This window comes from Agelaius phoeniceus, chromosome 5 (genome assembly GCF_051311805.1).
Source record: "Agelaius phoeniceus isolate bAgePho1 chromosome 5, bAgePho1.hap1, whole genome shotgun sequence".
Classification (NCBI taxonomy): Eukaryota; Metazoa; Chordata; class Aves; order Passeriformes; family Icteridae; genus Agelaius; species Agelaius phoeniceus.
The window spans coordinates 24,072,622-24,087,259 of NC_135269.1; the positions used below are offsets into that span (position 1 = coordinate 24,072,622).

A 14,638-nucleotide genomic window follows, 5' to 3' on the forward strand; every position below is an offset into this window, starting at 1 on the left:
TGTGCTTTGCCCAAAAGCATTTTTTATTATTTAATATGTTTTTACCTTTTTATTCAAATCAAAGTAAATTGTGAGCTAGAGAGCTGGTTTTAGCTGGAAAATCAGAACATTTCATATTGAAAGTACTTAAGCTATTAAAAATGGCAAAAGAGTAATTTAATAGCAATTACAAAACACCTTAATTGGTCTCTGTAACTTTTTGAACATTTTGAAGATATAATTAAGAATACTTTTTTCAATACTAGATATTTCAATACTATCAATAAATTTTTGCCCGTTTCAGTTTGCGACACCTGTGCTCTTTTGAAGAACACAGATGGAACCTCAGCAACCTGGCTGCTTGTTCTACAAAGTCAACAGTAATTAAGTGCTAAAGTATTTTTTTTTGGTGCTGCTTTTGAGCAACAGGCTGGGAAAAGCACAGACCATTTGGCCAGGCTCTGAACCATATCCAAGGAAATGGTAGAAAGAAAAGTGGCTTCAGGAACTCAGAGCCATGTGGATCTCACTGGCTCAGGAACTCAGTAATTTATGAATCTATTTCAGCTGCAGCAAATGGCCCTTTCATGGCTTACAGCTACCCAGCAGAATTTAGATGATGTTTTTAGGCTGTGATTTTAAGAGGTCCTCGACTGGTGGCTGCAGGGGGAAATTTCACTTGATGTCAACTCCTTTTTGTTTCCTCTGAAATGCCTCATGTTAATGACTGCAGACAGCGCACCAGGGAGGCCAGGGCAGGGGCTGGCACTTCCAAAGGCAGATTTCTGCTCTCCAGTAGCAATCATTTTTCCAGCCACCAATGGTCCTTCTCCCCTGGGGCCCTGCTGACCCCTGGCAGCCCTTAGGCTGCCTTCAGGAGGAGGGACTGGAGCTCAGAGAGCAGAGAAGAAAAGATGGGAGGGAAACTGCCATTCAGAGGCCACCCCAATACACTCTTGGTAGCAACCAAACTGATGCAACAACTAAATCAGCAAATGTGTTTTTTCTGTGTTCTTGTAAGAATCACATTTTTATAGCTCTTTTTCTCACAGCTTGAAGACAGCCCCCTGGTTCACACTTATTGCAGAATCTGGTGGCATCCTGGTTTCTCTCTCACATCTACTCCCTCTCGGGCTGTGCCTACACAGGCACAGATGATCTTTGCGTTCGCCTGCATTTGCTTATGGACTCCAAGCTCACAGGAGCACTGTGCACACACACCCATGGAGCCTGTCACGTCACAGGGGTGTGTGGCACCAGAGGTGCTCCATGAATTCATGTGCTGATGGCCTATGGCCACTGCCGTCCCCCCAAACAGAGAGGAGAGCGCATTTTTGGATACTTGCGATGGCTTGCTCGTGGGGATGGATCACTACTAATATCTGAAGGGGCCAGTGCTTTCCAGACAGATATATTAAATAACTGAACACTGAGCAAGTTGTGAGGTGCCCCAGCACAGCTGTAGCATTCAGAGGAACTGCTCTCAATGCAGTTTCCCTCACAGTAAGACAGTAAAACCACACTAAGCTGAGTCCCATACCCAGCTCAATAAGCTGCTGTGACTGTGAGTTCCTGTGTGGTTTGTGGTTTGCACTCTACCAGCTTGATTGGCTGCACTTCATGAGGGAGAGGCTGAGATGCTGGGTTGAAGGTTTGTGTGTCCCGAATGGCTCCACAGACTTTGGTCCTTGCTAAGCATTTGTGCTGAAGACAGGTTGTTATGAGACTCGTGCCATTCCCACACTGGTTTTTCCCACCACAGATCCTGAAAGACCAGAGTGTAACAACCTGCCACAAAGGTACAGATCTGCTTGGGGGCTTGCTTCTTTTGCTGTGAGGTTTTACGGGTACATGCATTGGCTAAATTAGCATTGCATTTTCTACAGAGTTAAACAAGTAAGGGCTTATCTGCAAGGCTTGGGATTCAATGTGTTTTCTTTTCCACTGCAGGTGCATCAGGTTTTTCTCCTTGTCAGTGGGGTATCGGGACTGTGCTCAGGAGGAGCATATTTATTGGAACAGAGCAAAGAAAATAATGAATAGGATTTTTTTATTTTTTTTTACTAGTAACAAGCACAAGGCAAAGAAATAATCAGTTTTCCCTGGTTGGGAAAAATTTAAGGTTCCTCTAGCAGAGATCAGGCTATTGTGTCTCCGAGACACCCATTGTGATCATACTGAAAGGGGCAAGATGCCTAGAAAGAAAAATGCTTTAGGCACCTGGAGATTTGGCATTGTTGACCCTCCTTTTGCTCAAAACCAGGGCTTTGCTGCTCAAGTAAGCTGTTTTTCCTGACCTGTTATGTCTTCTGTGAAATGTGGTGGTTTCTGAAGGGGTCAGATGGGCATAATTTTTCCTCACTTGTTTTTAAATGTTGTTGTAAAGCTTTTTTGGTGCATTGTAAGCATAACAGGCAATATTGTTATGAGACACATCTTTAGACTGGAGTGCTATAGAGCTGCATGGCAAGGTCTTTCATGTGTTTCATGTATATTTGTGTGCATAAAGTTCATAATACTTTATGCACACAAATATACATGAAACACATGAAAGACCATAGTACATGTCCTTTGCTTGTAGGAGCAAAAGGACATCAGTCTCCAAGACATGATTTAGTAGCATCCTATCAGTACAATATTTTCTTGGAAAAAACAATAATCTAAGCTCTCTTCAGCAGCAGCAGGAGAGCCTGTCACATTTATAATTGTCCAGTGAAGAAAGGTTTAATGATAATTGAGCTTTTAGTAAACAGGCATGGCAGGAGGAACTGGGCCTTGGGATGAAAAAGAGTTACCTACCAGTAAAGAGTTACCTACCAGTTTTGGCATGGAAGACCCCAGATGATGCAGCCAGCAGTGCCAGTCATCCACTTGAAAGTGGAAAAGAGACAAACTCATGCTTTAGCCTCTGCCGCTAGGTTTCTGAAGAAGACAAAACTTCTGGCTATCATGTGATGGCAAAATGAATTGTGGAACAGATAGGAAGGAAACCTGTTTCCTTAGCAGTGAACAAATACATTGCTCTTGCAGTGAAGCAATTCCCTTTGCTTTCCTATTTGGTGACATTTATTTCTATTTCATTCTTGCATTTGAACTTGGCAATCCCACAAAGAAAAGATTAGGCACAAACAAGCACTGTCATTCCCTTTCTTATCAGGAAAGCAGAATAACCTGGAGATGGATGGATATGCACTGTGAAATGCACACAGCTAAATTTAGCTTAGTTTTGCTGTCTAGATTTTGGAATTACTTTCATGTCTACCACACCCTTCTGCACACATCTCCTAAAATTGTTAAGACTGACGGATCTGCCTGGGCAAAACAGGCAACTTTCAGAAAAAGGGGGCTCTGCTGCTCGAGCAGGCTGTTTGTCCTGATCTCCTACGCCTTCTCACTTTAGTTTGCATAAGGTAGAGCAAGGCTGTAAGCTTTTCTGGTTTCTGTAAGTTATAGCCATTATTCTAGCAAGAGACATCACTTTCCTCTTCAAACTTCATCTTCCTTTACCTGGTTACGTGGAAATTCTTTTTTTTCCCCTGATGATTACACTGACTCTTGCAACCATACAGCAATGCCCTCCGTTTTTGCTGATTCAAGGGCCAGTAGTGCAGTTGTGATGTCCCCTGCACCATGTTACACTTTGCCTTCCCAATCAAATTGCAGCTTGACAGCAGCTCTCCTTAGCCACAAGCAATATCTGAAAGTTTGGCAGGCAAGAGGTTGCTATTAAGCCACAGTTTTGGAACTACTGCTGTAGGCAGTCTCTTTTCGTTTATTTTTATTGTCTGATACAATGAAAATTATCTTCATTCTCTTCCCTATGTTTCTTCCCTTAACATTGTTTTCACTTGAAATTCTGCTCTTAGTGGAGCTGTAATGTATATATGGATGTGTGTGTGTGTATAGATATATACATATTTTTACATGTATTTATTTATACGTGTGTATATATATGTGTATATACGTATACACACACCATAAAATACACTCACTGGCAAGTTCAGTCGCTGGTATCAGTTAGAAGAACCTACCCACTGTGGCTGACAAAACACCACATGTTTGACAAGTAAGGAAGTATTGCTACCAACAGTTGATATGCCTGGGCCTTTGGGGCTCATTTTAGATTGCGTGGAGTTTTATAAATCTAAATTAGGCCCTGATTTCTTCTACCTTTCTTCCTCATCTCCAGAGTCTGATTTTGGTCTAAGAAGAATGTAGCAATTCTGTCTTTTATTAGTTCCTCAAAGAGCTATATAGAATCATAGAGTCATCAAGATCGGAGAAGCCTCCTGAAATCGAGTCTGGCTGTTAACCTAGCACTGCCATGTTCACTGCTAAGCCATGTCCCAAAGTGCCACATGTATGCTCAGTATAATGATGGCAACACACTTCATTTAAAGCTCAGGGTTGACTGCCAGCCATATCCCAGTCAGCACAAATGTTATGCGAAAGTCCCTCGATATCTTTCAAAAATCTTTATTTTGTAGCTCCCTTGAAGGAGTCCTCGGCATCTTCTTAGCTTAGCTTTCCACCATTGTTTGTATATTACCATCAGTAATAGCCAGCAGGAATGGAAGTATATTATCATCAGTAACTTTGTGTTTCCTGCACAAGCCTTTCATCTTAATGTCTGCACACATTTTTGCCTGTTAATGGGTGTTTTACCCAGCCATTAAGACAGGTGAGTGTGAATTCTTTCACTTTATAATCTGGCCCATGTACATGAGTGTGATGACATTGAGATGACAGAAGCACTAAAGCTGTACCAGCCTAACTTGACAATCTGCAAAAAACCCTGCTGCCCTGAGAAGGCAGTACCCCATTCCATTGAAATATCTCTATGTACAGCTTCACTGAAATTTTTAAATGTGTCCTACAGTTCAGAGAGGTGAAGTGACTTGCCCAGGAATGCACAGAAAATCTTTAACTGACCTGGACTTGGAAAATTGATTCCCACTCTTCTTTTTTCACCACTAAACAAGGGTGACTTGTTTCTGCATTTTATAGTGATCATTTGATTTTAAATATGATTTCAAATGACTGCTTTTTTAAAGGGAGGGAAGGGAAAGAGACTTACACAAACAAGAGTAGAATTGGTAGAGACATCAGCTAAGCTAACAAATGTGTGTACTATAAATTTCACGGTTCAAGATACAAACTAATTCCCATGGTACAGCCCTTCTAGGGGGCTGATACTGTAGTCAAATGCTTCTGATGCTTGATTGCTACTGTCCTAGGGATGTTGAATTTACCCCACTGGGTATTCTGGTGTCTTTCTTTTCTTTTGACTTTTGTCCAGAATGCTCTCTCTGAAGCATAGTTGCTGTCTATTATTTCTAGAAGGATTTCAGATAGATGAGAATTTAAAAAAAGATGTTTTGGAATGGTCTGAATTTTTCCTGTAGCCTTTTTTTTTTTTTTTTAAGTTGTTCTGCTAATTGGAGAACCATGCTAAAGTACCTTTTAAATAATATCTAAGCAGAAGGGACTACTCTTTGAGGAATAAGCTTGCTAAGAATGGACACATTATCCTGGCACTAAAATCAGAGGTCAGTATTGTAAAATATTATGAGGTAAAAGAAAATTAGTTGAATGCCTAAATGAACATCATGTGCTAACACATGATGAAATTCTTTTTTACCTGTCTTTGAATTCTAAGATCCATCCTTCCTCTCTCTCCCCAGCTCAGTCTTTTTTTATAAATGGCTTTATCTTTTTGGAGCAGTGTACAGTACTAATAACATGCCACTTTTCCACCCCGAGGCATTGTATACCTTACATTCTCTAGTCTTTCCAGTTCCCCAGTTGTTTTATCTTATCTCATCATGAAAAATCCGCCGGTAACTCACAGAGCACAAACTTAAACCCTTGGAACTCTGACATTCCTTTTTTATTTTAAAAATCTAGTTACATAAATAACATCATGCTTCTAGGTCAGAAGCACTTGCAATCCAAACAGGGATTATTTTAGGATATGGACCAAGTTCTGAAATTGTCCCTGTGCATAATCAGGCTCTGGTAATTGTTTTTCATGCTAAGTGTAGAGTGTCTAAAGCCAGGACACTGGAGGCTTCTCTCTCACTGTTTGTACATGGCACTCGCTGTACCACATCAGACTGTTGGTCTGTCACATCCACTACACTTCTCTAGTAGTGGTCAAAAATATTGATTCTGAGAAAGGTGACCAAACCCTCTATGAACCAAGCACGCACAGCTCCAGACGGGGATGGAAGAAATGCTTTCTAATTCTGTCAGGGAGTTTTGTTTACAGTTTCAAGTGGTATTATCAAGTTTCGAGCTGTATTGTCATTACACTGCTTGGACTGCGCTTTCTTGATAATTCTAAAGTGTAACAGATCTCTGAGATTAAATCTATCAAAACATAAAAAACCTCCCAATTTCCTCAACTCTCAAAGATAACTGAGTCTCATCTGTAAATACTTTCCCATCTTAGACAGAAGATGAATCTTAATTCATTGAAGCCATCAAGTACTGCTACATTCTCAGTAGAAGGGAATGATTGACAGGCAATATTACATTGCAATAAATTACATCAGTGGTGTCATAATCATGTTATTACCTTCAGCAGAGGCCATGTGCAGCACTTGCATCTTTTACCTACTGGTTTGACATAGCATATACTGCTGTGTCCTGTACCCCAAGTAATGACACCTGTACCATGAGCCTAAAAGGTTTAATGCTCTCTTCTCCATTGGCTGTAACAAGCCCATTCAGTAATGAAAATCTCTGATTGTGTTGTCGGATTAGCTTTAAATGATCTTCAAGAAAATATTTTTCCCTTCCCACAACATCACAGCAAGGCAGCTCTCAGTGGGGCAGACGCTGCTGCTCACGGAGTTTCCTCATTGCAAGCAGCAGCTGCTTCACTCTGTTTCCAGCAGAAGTGAAGCCAACTGCTCCTGCTGAGAACTGGTGCAAGTTCTCCTGTCTACTAAGAAGCCTGGTGTGAAGTGATGAACATTTTGAAAGGACCATTCTAACTGTGGGCAGGTGTCTCGAAAGCTCTATTTGTAGCATCATCAGACGGAGTAAATCAAATTCCAAGTCTTCTATGAAGGGAAATTTTTTAATTAAAAGTATTGTAAAGGTAAAAAAACTTGGAAAAAAATCTTCACATATTGTCTATACAAGATTTTTGTGATCTTTAAGCAGAATAAAAATTTGGATTAATTATTCCATTATTGTGGCCATAAAAAAAATTAAAGATCAAACCCAGAGTGTCAAGTTTCTTAAAGAACCCATATTTAAGAATAATTTTACTTAGTAAATTAATTAATAGATTCACATGTAACATATCAGGAAATTCATTATGTGCCCATACAATTAATGCTGTAATTCTTAATGTATGCTGTGTTTCTCGTACATAGCAAAACCACTGAATCTGAATTTTAAGTTCAAAGCTCAGGTCAGCTGAAGGTACACAGACATGACTAGTACCGCCATAGAACACACTAATTAATTTATTTTTGTTTTCTAACTAGTTTTCAACATTATTCTGACTGTTTCCCTTGACTGTTGAAGTCACTGGAGCAAACAAGGTTGAAGCAAGCACGAGATGATGTCTGTAGAAATTAATAATTCATTAATAACTGCAACTGTGAAATGGGTTTAAAAATACTTTCTTAAATATCCAGGGCTTTTGAGGGTCAGTTGTTTAAGCATCCTGAGTTTTATTATTAATTAGTTCTCTTACAGAAAAGCTTCAACTGACTTTCAGACACCGTGGATGTTGGAGACATCCTCCTAGAAATTATACCTTCATTGCAAAAAATAAGCAGTGTTTAATAGTCAAGTGGTTTACTCCAGGTTTATTGCCCCATATGGACTCTCAGGGAAGAAAAGGCACAGGTGATTTCATGGCATTGTTGCTAGCTGTGGCCAATGAGAAATGCTTCCTTGCAGGTGTACCTGTACCAGCTCAGTAATAATTTCATTGGCAATTTAATAATCAGTGGTTGTCTTGATGTAAAAAAGAAAACAGAAAACCAACTAAACACATCAGTTCTTGAGATGCAGGCAAAGTCATAGCAGAAGAAAACCCAGTCTCAGCAAGCCCTTTCTAAAGAGACAGGTGAGGGAAGAGTGAAAATAGAAGGGAGGAAAGATGAAGGGCTTGTTTGGATGGGGAGCTCTCCCAGTGTTATCCCAGGATGGTTGTTTCAATACTTCAGAAAAAAAAAAAAATCCTTTTTCTGATTTGATTTCTTTTTCTTTGGTAGTGTCTTAAAGCTCCCTACATCTGCTTTTATTTTGTCTCACTGTAATAAGTCATCAACTGAAGGATCCTTTCGCCTCCACCACCAGCTAAACAGATTTTACCATTCCTTGCACACCATACAGAGACACTGGGAATGGTACCACACTTGTAGCCACTGCTTTGAGTCTTCTAAGCACTTTATGATTTCAGCTGGTAATTTTGGGGAGATTTCTAAGAAAAACCTCAGTGCTTTAGGAGGTACTTGACTCAAACAGAGTCAAGCTCTTTTCTCTGAGTCAATACTGAATGATGTGCCTAAGCACATTTCTTGCACACGAGACCTGCATCTGTAGGTTGATTGCCTGTGGTCATCAATTATCCTTCAGTTAATTGCATAAGCCTAAAGGCATCTTGCCCTGATAACCCAGGCAGGTCAGTTTGATTACAGTTTGCCTTCTGCATATCTGACATTTCAATTTTAATTGGGCAGTTGTTGCTTCTGCTCTTCACCTGCTGTGCACTGCTGAAAAGCACTGGAGGATGGATTTTATTGTTAGGTGAAGGGATAAACAGAGTCAGGGAAAGCAGCCACCAAACTAGAGGTGTCCTCCAGGGTAAAGCTGGGGTCAAAGGACACAGTCTTCATATTTTGACATTCAGTCTTACCAGTTCAGCTAACCCATACCAGGCATGTCCAGAGAAATGTTATTTTCAGTAAGGCTGCAGGAAAAAACACCAGAGCTCATAATAGAGCTTCTTCATTAAAGTGCTGGGTAGTTTTAGCAAGCAAAGGCAATGGAACAGCTGTAATTCTTTAAAACACGCCAGGGAGAAGCTCTACAGCAGTGGTCTGTGTCTAGTACTGCTGCATCCCCACCCCAATGCAGTCTATCAGGATACCAGATACACAAAGTGAGTCTGAATATAACTCATGATTTGTGAAATGCATTGGGAATCTCTTGGAATGAGCAGTGGTTATTTTCCTAATGAATTACTGCTGTTTTGAACAGTTTTGTTTGTATGTTTAACTTTTTTGCTTGAAATGGTTTTTAACTTTTGAGCAGAATGTTCTTTTGAAATGTTATTCTCCTTTTCAATGTAAATACTGGCATGATATTTTTAGGAAGTGGTTTTGAATGCATCATCTTCTGCTCTGCAATCTTGGATGCTTCACTGACTCAAGCTTCAGAAGGGCTGAACATCCACCGCTTTCCTTTCTAAGCTGCAGAGATGAGCAAAGTCCAACCACCATCAGACAGAGCAAACAAGAAAACAGTAGTCCAAAATTCAGTAAATGCTGTGTGGATGATTGTGGATTAGCTTCTTTTACAAAGATGATCACTTTATAAAGTATAATCGTTTTTGTACAGCTAAACTAAAAGACAAGGCTTATCTGTCAAGGCAAAAGAGACAGCCTACTCTAATCAAATATAGCAAGATATGCAGTAGTAATGAATCTGAACATTGTAGTCCTTAAATCTGAATGCAAGTGAAGTAGATACAAGCAACTGATAGAAAGCAGAGCAGAAAATGGAAGTGCGGTGAGCATAACAGGGTTTTGATTTTTTTTGTATGGAAGCAGAATTGCAGTGTTGATAAAGTTTTTAGATGTTTTCAATTTGGAAGAAATTCAACTCATTCATTGTGGAAGTAATCACATTAATCCCTGTTTTCCTTGGTTAAATCTCCATGTAGCAGTGCACAGGCCTTGTTTAAGTCTCATGACGAGTAATTCCTGCCACTGGCAGTTTTCTCACTGCACAGCCTGTGAGAAAAGCCTTGCCATGATCAAAATGCATCTTGAAGGACAAGAGCTGCACAGTTCCTACAGTTTCTGGCTCTCAAAACCTTCTTCTGCAGACTTTCTAAGTATTTAGAAGAGGAACACCTTCTTGAAGGCTGTATGAGCTACATGACATGTAGTGTTTTCCACTGTGCCGAGTTAAATAACTGTTTTTTCCAGTTTGGAATAATATTAAATTATTCCAATAATTTAATATAAAATTAAATAACTGTTAACTGTGCCGAGTTAAATAACTGTTTTTTCCAGTTTGGAATTTTCCCCTTCTTTCCTCTTCTGCATTATTTCCTGAGTTCCATCTCAGGAAATAATCAGATTTTTTAAACTATGTAATGAGGGTCTTCAGCACACAGAGTTCAGGAAATAGTGATTGTAATGATAGCCTCATTTTAGTGTGTGTTTAGATAATATGCCCTTTATAATTGGAGTCTAACACTGCAGTCAGTATCATCTTATGAGTGCATATTGAAAGGAAATATCAAATAATTTAATGCAGGTCTTCTACCTAAATGATTTCCATGTGTCTTTAATCTAGGCAAGTGTATGATTTATATCATTGCCTGAATGAGACTTGTGTTTCATTAGAGTAGTCACTGTAGAAAGATGAGGTTACGTTCTCATTTTGTGTGATTTCAAAATTAACCCTGCTGTGGGCAGGGGCTTGAACTGCAGGATTGCCACAAATTCCTTTTAATCTACTTATTGTAGGATTCTATAGACAGCTCTGACCCACTGGTTTTTGTTATGCAGCACTGTATGGAAAAATGCCATTTGCTCCAAGTGATTTGCCATATGGGTAGGAAAGACAGTGAAAGGCTAAGGAGAAAAGATGTAACACAATAAGTAGTCCCACAGTAGTCCAAGAGAGTTCAACAAATAAGATATCAATTCCTTGATTTTTTTTTTTAATCTTTTTTTCCAACTCTTCCTCATGAGATGATCCTTAGATCACAGCAATGATATCAGCAGAGTGTGTTCTGGAGCATGTCTTGTAGGAACAACTGTGCATGATGTTTTATTGTGTTGTGGAAGAATAACTTATTTTCCTCCCCTCATAGACCATAATGTGATGTTGAATGTAACACCTGGCTTCTTTAAATACGTACACATTTGTTTCTCAGTCTTAGAAAAAAATCAAGGTAAAATAAACATATTCTTATGCTTAAGGGAGCTGGTAGGACCAAAGCCAGTTCTCAGGGGATCTGTGAACTGCCTTTTGGCTGTTGTAGATCATGTTGTGCCTCCGTCCAGATTACCTAAGCTATGATATCCTCAGCACATCTGGAGGTCCCACTGCTGCTCAAGACCCTCATGGGTTTTACAAAGGGCTTTGGTGTGGAGTCTCCCCTAATTGCATCACAAGTTCCAGTAGTTACTAGACCTTTTCCTCAAGAAGTGTGCCTTGAAGTGGACTTACTAATAAAAATTGGATTTTCATCTCATTCCATTTTATCTTCTGTAGAAAGCCAATACAAGCACAGTGGGTAAATTGGAATTGCTATAATATGCCTGCAATTGCCAGCCAAACAAATCAAAGAGTACATTTTCTCTAAACTTTTTGAACTAGAATTGCACTCGCTACTTAATGGGACATAATCTGCAATGACTTGGCCCAATGTTTAGGCTTTCAGATAATGAAGCTTACAAGGCTTAATACGAATCCAACCGTCAGGAATGCGCACTTTTGTTTTCATTAAAGCATTTTTACTTGGAGATTTAACTACTGCTCCTCAGTGGTTTGTATGCAAACTGTGTCACTGAGCAAAAATGACTAAAACTGAGAGAGACAATGTCCATTCTGTGTTCTGTCCCCAAGGTTAATTGAGTGTGCTATCAATAACTTGCAGAATAGTGGGGGGGCATCTACACTGGAATACTTTGAGAGGCTGCCACGTATTCTTTCCATGGAAATCTTTAGGTAGGTGGTTTACTGCTAATGATGTTTGACAAATGTATAAATTCCAGCTTCTGCTGACACCTGCTCGTGCTCTTGGGTGCTCCTTGTCACCCACATGCACACAGCTCACACACCTACCCTTCAAGTGTACACAGACCAGCTCGTTCCGATTTGTATTTGCCAAAGAAAACAAAACACACATCACCTGAAGTATGCTCATGGGACCTCCCTTCCTCTCTTCAGGCATACTGCCAATGAACATCTTTCCTTTATATTCAGCTCCCTAGAGATAACACAGGCTCAAGCATAATGTTTGCTGAGATGTGTTCAGGCTTGCAAGTAGAATGCCTGCTCCTGTATGAAGGTAGAAGAGGCACTTCATACGGTGCTGTGTTCACCCAAGCATGCATGTAATCTCTCATTCTCACACACGTGCAGTCTGCTGTGTTCCATGCATGTGTTGTAGCAAAAAATTTAAATCTTTCTTCCCATTCTGCTTAATATGCAAATGTGGATAGCACATCAAGATTGGAAATAAATGTAGCAGAATGACTTCAGTCAACCTGAAATGTCGAATGACTCATTCACACCCTTTGCACAGTGTTCCCTCTTTGCCACATGCAGTCTATTGAGTAGTCTGAAGGCTGTGTGGCTCCCTGCTGCAGAGCAGCAATTGATTACTTGCTCACTGAAGGACTGGGACCATGATTATTTTTGCAGGATGTACAAGGGTTATGCAGAGAGGTTCCAATGAACCTCCTTGCCATGACAGTGTGCTGTGGGAAGGGGAAATGTAGGATGTCACACTTGATCTTCCTATAAAGAACTTTCTGTGCTTAATTAAGTTTCAGTCTAAATGTTAGTTCAGTAACCAATATTCTTACATTATGGTATGACCCATTTTTATTCCAGATAATAAGAACCCCTTCCAATCTGATATCATTTAGTTTTGGATTAAGATAAACAACAATTAGTTGTACCTAATTCAGAGTAAAAAATGTCTACATGTTAAATCATTCAGAAACTGCCACTGTACTTTAATTTCAAAGGTATAATAATCCAAGTGAACTACAAAATGCATTGACAAACATGAAATATGTTCCACACTTCTACTTAAAATGGTACAATCACTGTGCAGAGAAACCCCAGGAATAGTAACAAGCTGGCATTCACACATCTTATAATGAGAAGAAAAGTTGGATTGGCTGTTGCAGTTGCATCTTTATATGTATGAATTATTGTAATTTATTTCTTTTAAAACCCCTTCAGAATCATTCCCTAATGCAGATGCAAATGGCCTGACTTTAATTTATAGAAAGGTTTTGTAGCACTCACACCTTGTAAAAGAGGTTCTGTGTTTAAATGGAAGTTGAGCTGTGAAGACCTATTAAGCAGAAAAAATATAGTTAAGACAACAAAGAAGCTCCAAAGGTAAATTTGCAAGTGGGGCTATTATGCAGTGAAGATATCACAACTGTGCTCATTATACCACAACACAGATTCCACCAGCAGCATTTCAGTTTCTCTGCCCTTACCTAAATGGGAGGCTTTGTATGTGTATCAGTTTGTCAATTCTTCTCAGAACAAAGGTGGCTGAGCTGCAATTATGTGCAACATGTCCAGGATAAGAGGACCATGAAAACCAAGCAGTTAGATTCCCCATGTTTGTATGTACAATGTCATAGCTAAATGTATGTTGAACTAAACTTTCATATTTCATTCTTTCATAAAAGTACAAGAGGAGAGGAAAAATATACAAAGGAAAAGAGGCAAAGCAAACTTCACCCCACAAATTTTGCAGTCAGATGAAATTTTGTATTTTGTTCAAAAATGGGTTTATGTTTAAAAGGACAAAGAACCTTTACTTTTTCTTACTGACCTAACTGTAGCTTTACCTTTGTGCAAATCATATCTGTTGCAATAGAATCACACTATTTAATTTTAGTATGAGAGTTCCAGATTTTGCACAGTTATCTGTGGTGGCAGGACCAATCTTACACACACACACGAGGGGGAAAAAAAAAAACCCAACCAAAAAAAAAAACCCCAAAACCCCGCAGTTTAATCTCTGATCTTGCTATTCTTCCCATTTTACACATTTTTTTTATCAGCTGGTCTTATCAAAGAAACATGCAATAGGTGATTGGAAACACATATTTTGTACCCATCTGTATATACTAGCAGATTTTCATAGCATTTTGTTCCCATATCCCACTCAAATGTATTGCTCCAATGCAGAGTCCAATATAAGATTAAAAACTATTTTTACTAGATTGGATTAATGCCTTAATGTAATGAATTCTCTAGGCTGTGCTATGCCCAGAAATAAAGACATTATATCTTTTGCATCTTCCATCTTTCACATAGAAAAAAAGGAGTTTCATAAATGCTGTGGAAATGATCCAATGACATAAGGTGAACTTGCTCCTATTTTAGCACAAATATTTACAGGTTTTTCCCTAGATTTCCATTTCACATTGCAAAGCGCTTGATTGCTCCTGGACAAAGGGAATTTAACATTCATGTGCACATCCAGTGTGTATTCATATGCAGACCTGCATGAAGACCAGAATTCCTCAGCTCTTAGTTACAGGGCAAGAGCTCAGATTTACAGATCAGCATGCTGGAAACTATGTTTTCTGGAATTCTCTCTCTGACAGTCACAGTTAGAAATATTTAAACCTTGAGTATTCTTTCCCATATTTTGAAACCTAAATACAAGGAAAGCACCTTGGAATATCTG

At 39.3% G+C, this 14,638-nt stretch overlaps 1 protein-coding gene across 2 annotated transcripts in view; it reads left to right on the top strand.

The window, feature by feature from the left end:
• GRAP2 (GRB2 related adaptor protein 2) overlaps positions 1-14,638 on the top strand; it is a 103,223-nt gene that overhangs the window by 59,600 nt on the left and 28,985 nt on the right. The window contains exon 1 of one of the 2 annotated variants that reach the window (XM_054631314.2): positions 1,639-1,778. The exons of the other annotated variant lie outside the window; for it this stretch is intronic. The gene's annotated coding sequence lies outside the window, so the exon portion shown is untranslated. Of the gene's footprint in view, positions 1-1,638; positions 1,779-14,638 lie in introns of those variants that run through there. 2 annotated transcript variants of the gene reach the window in all.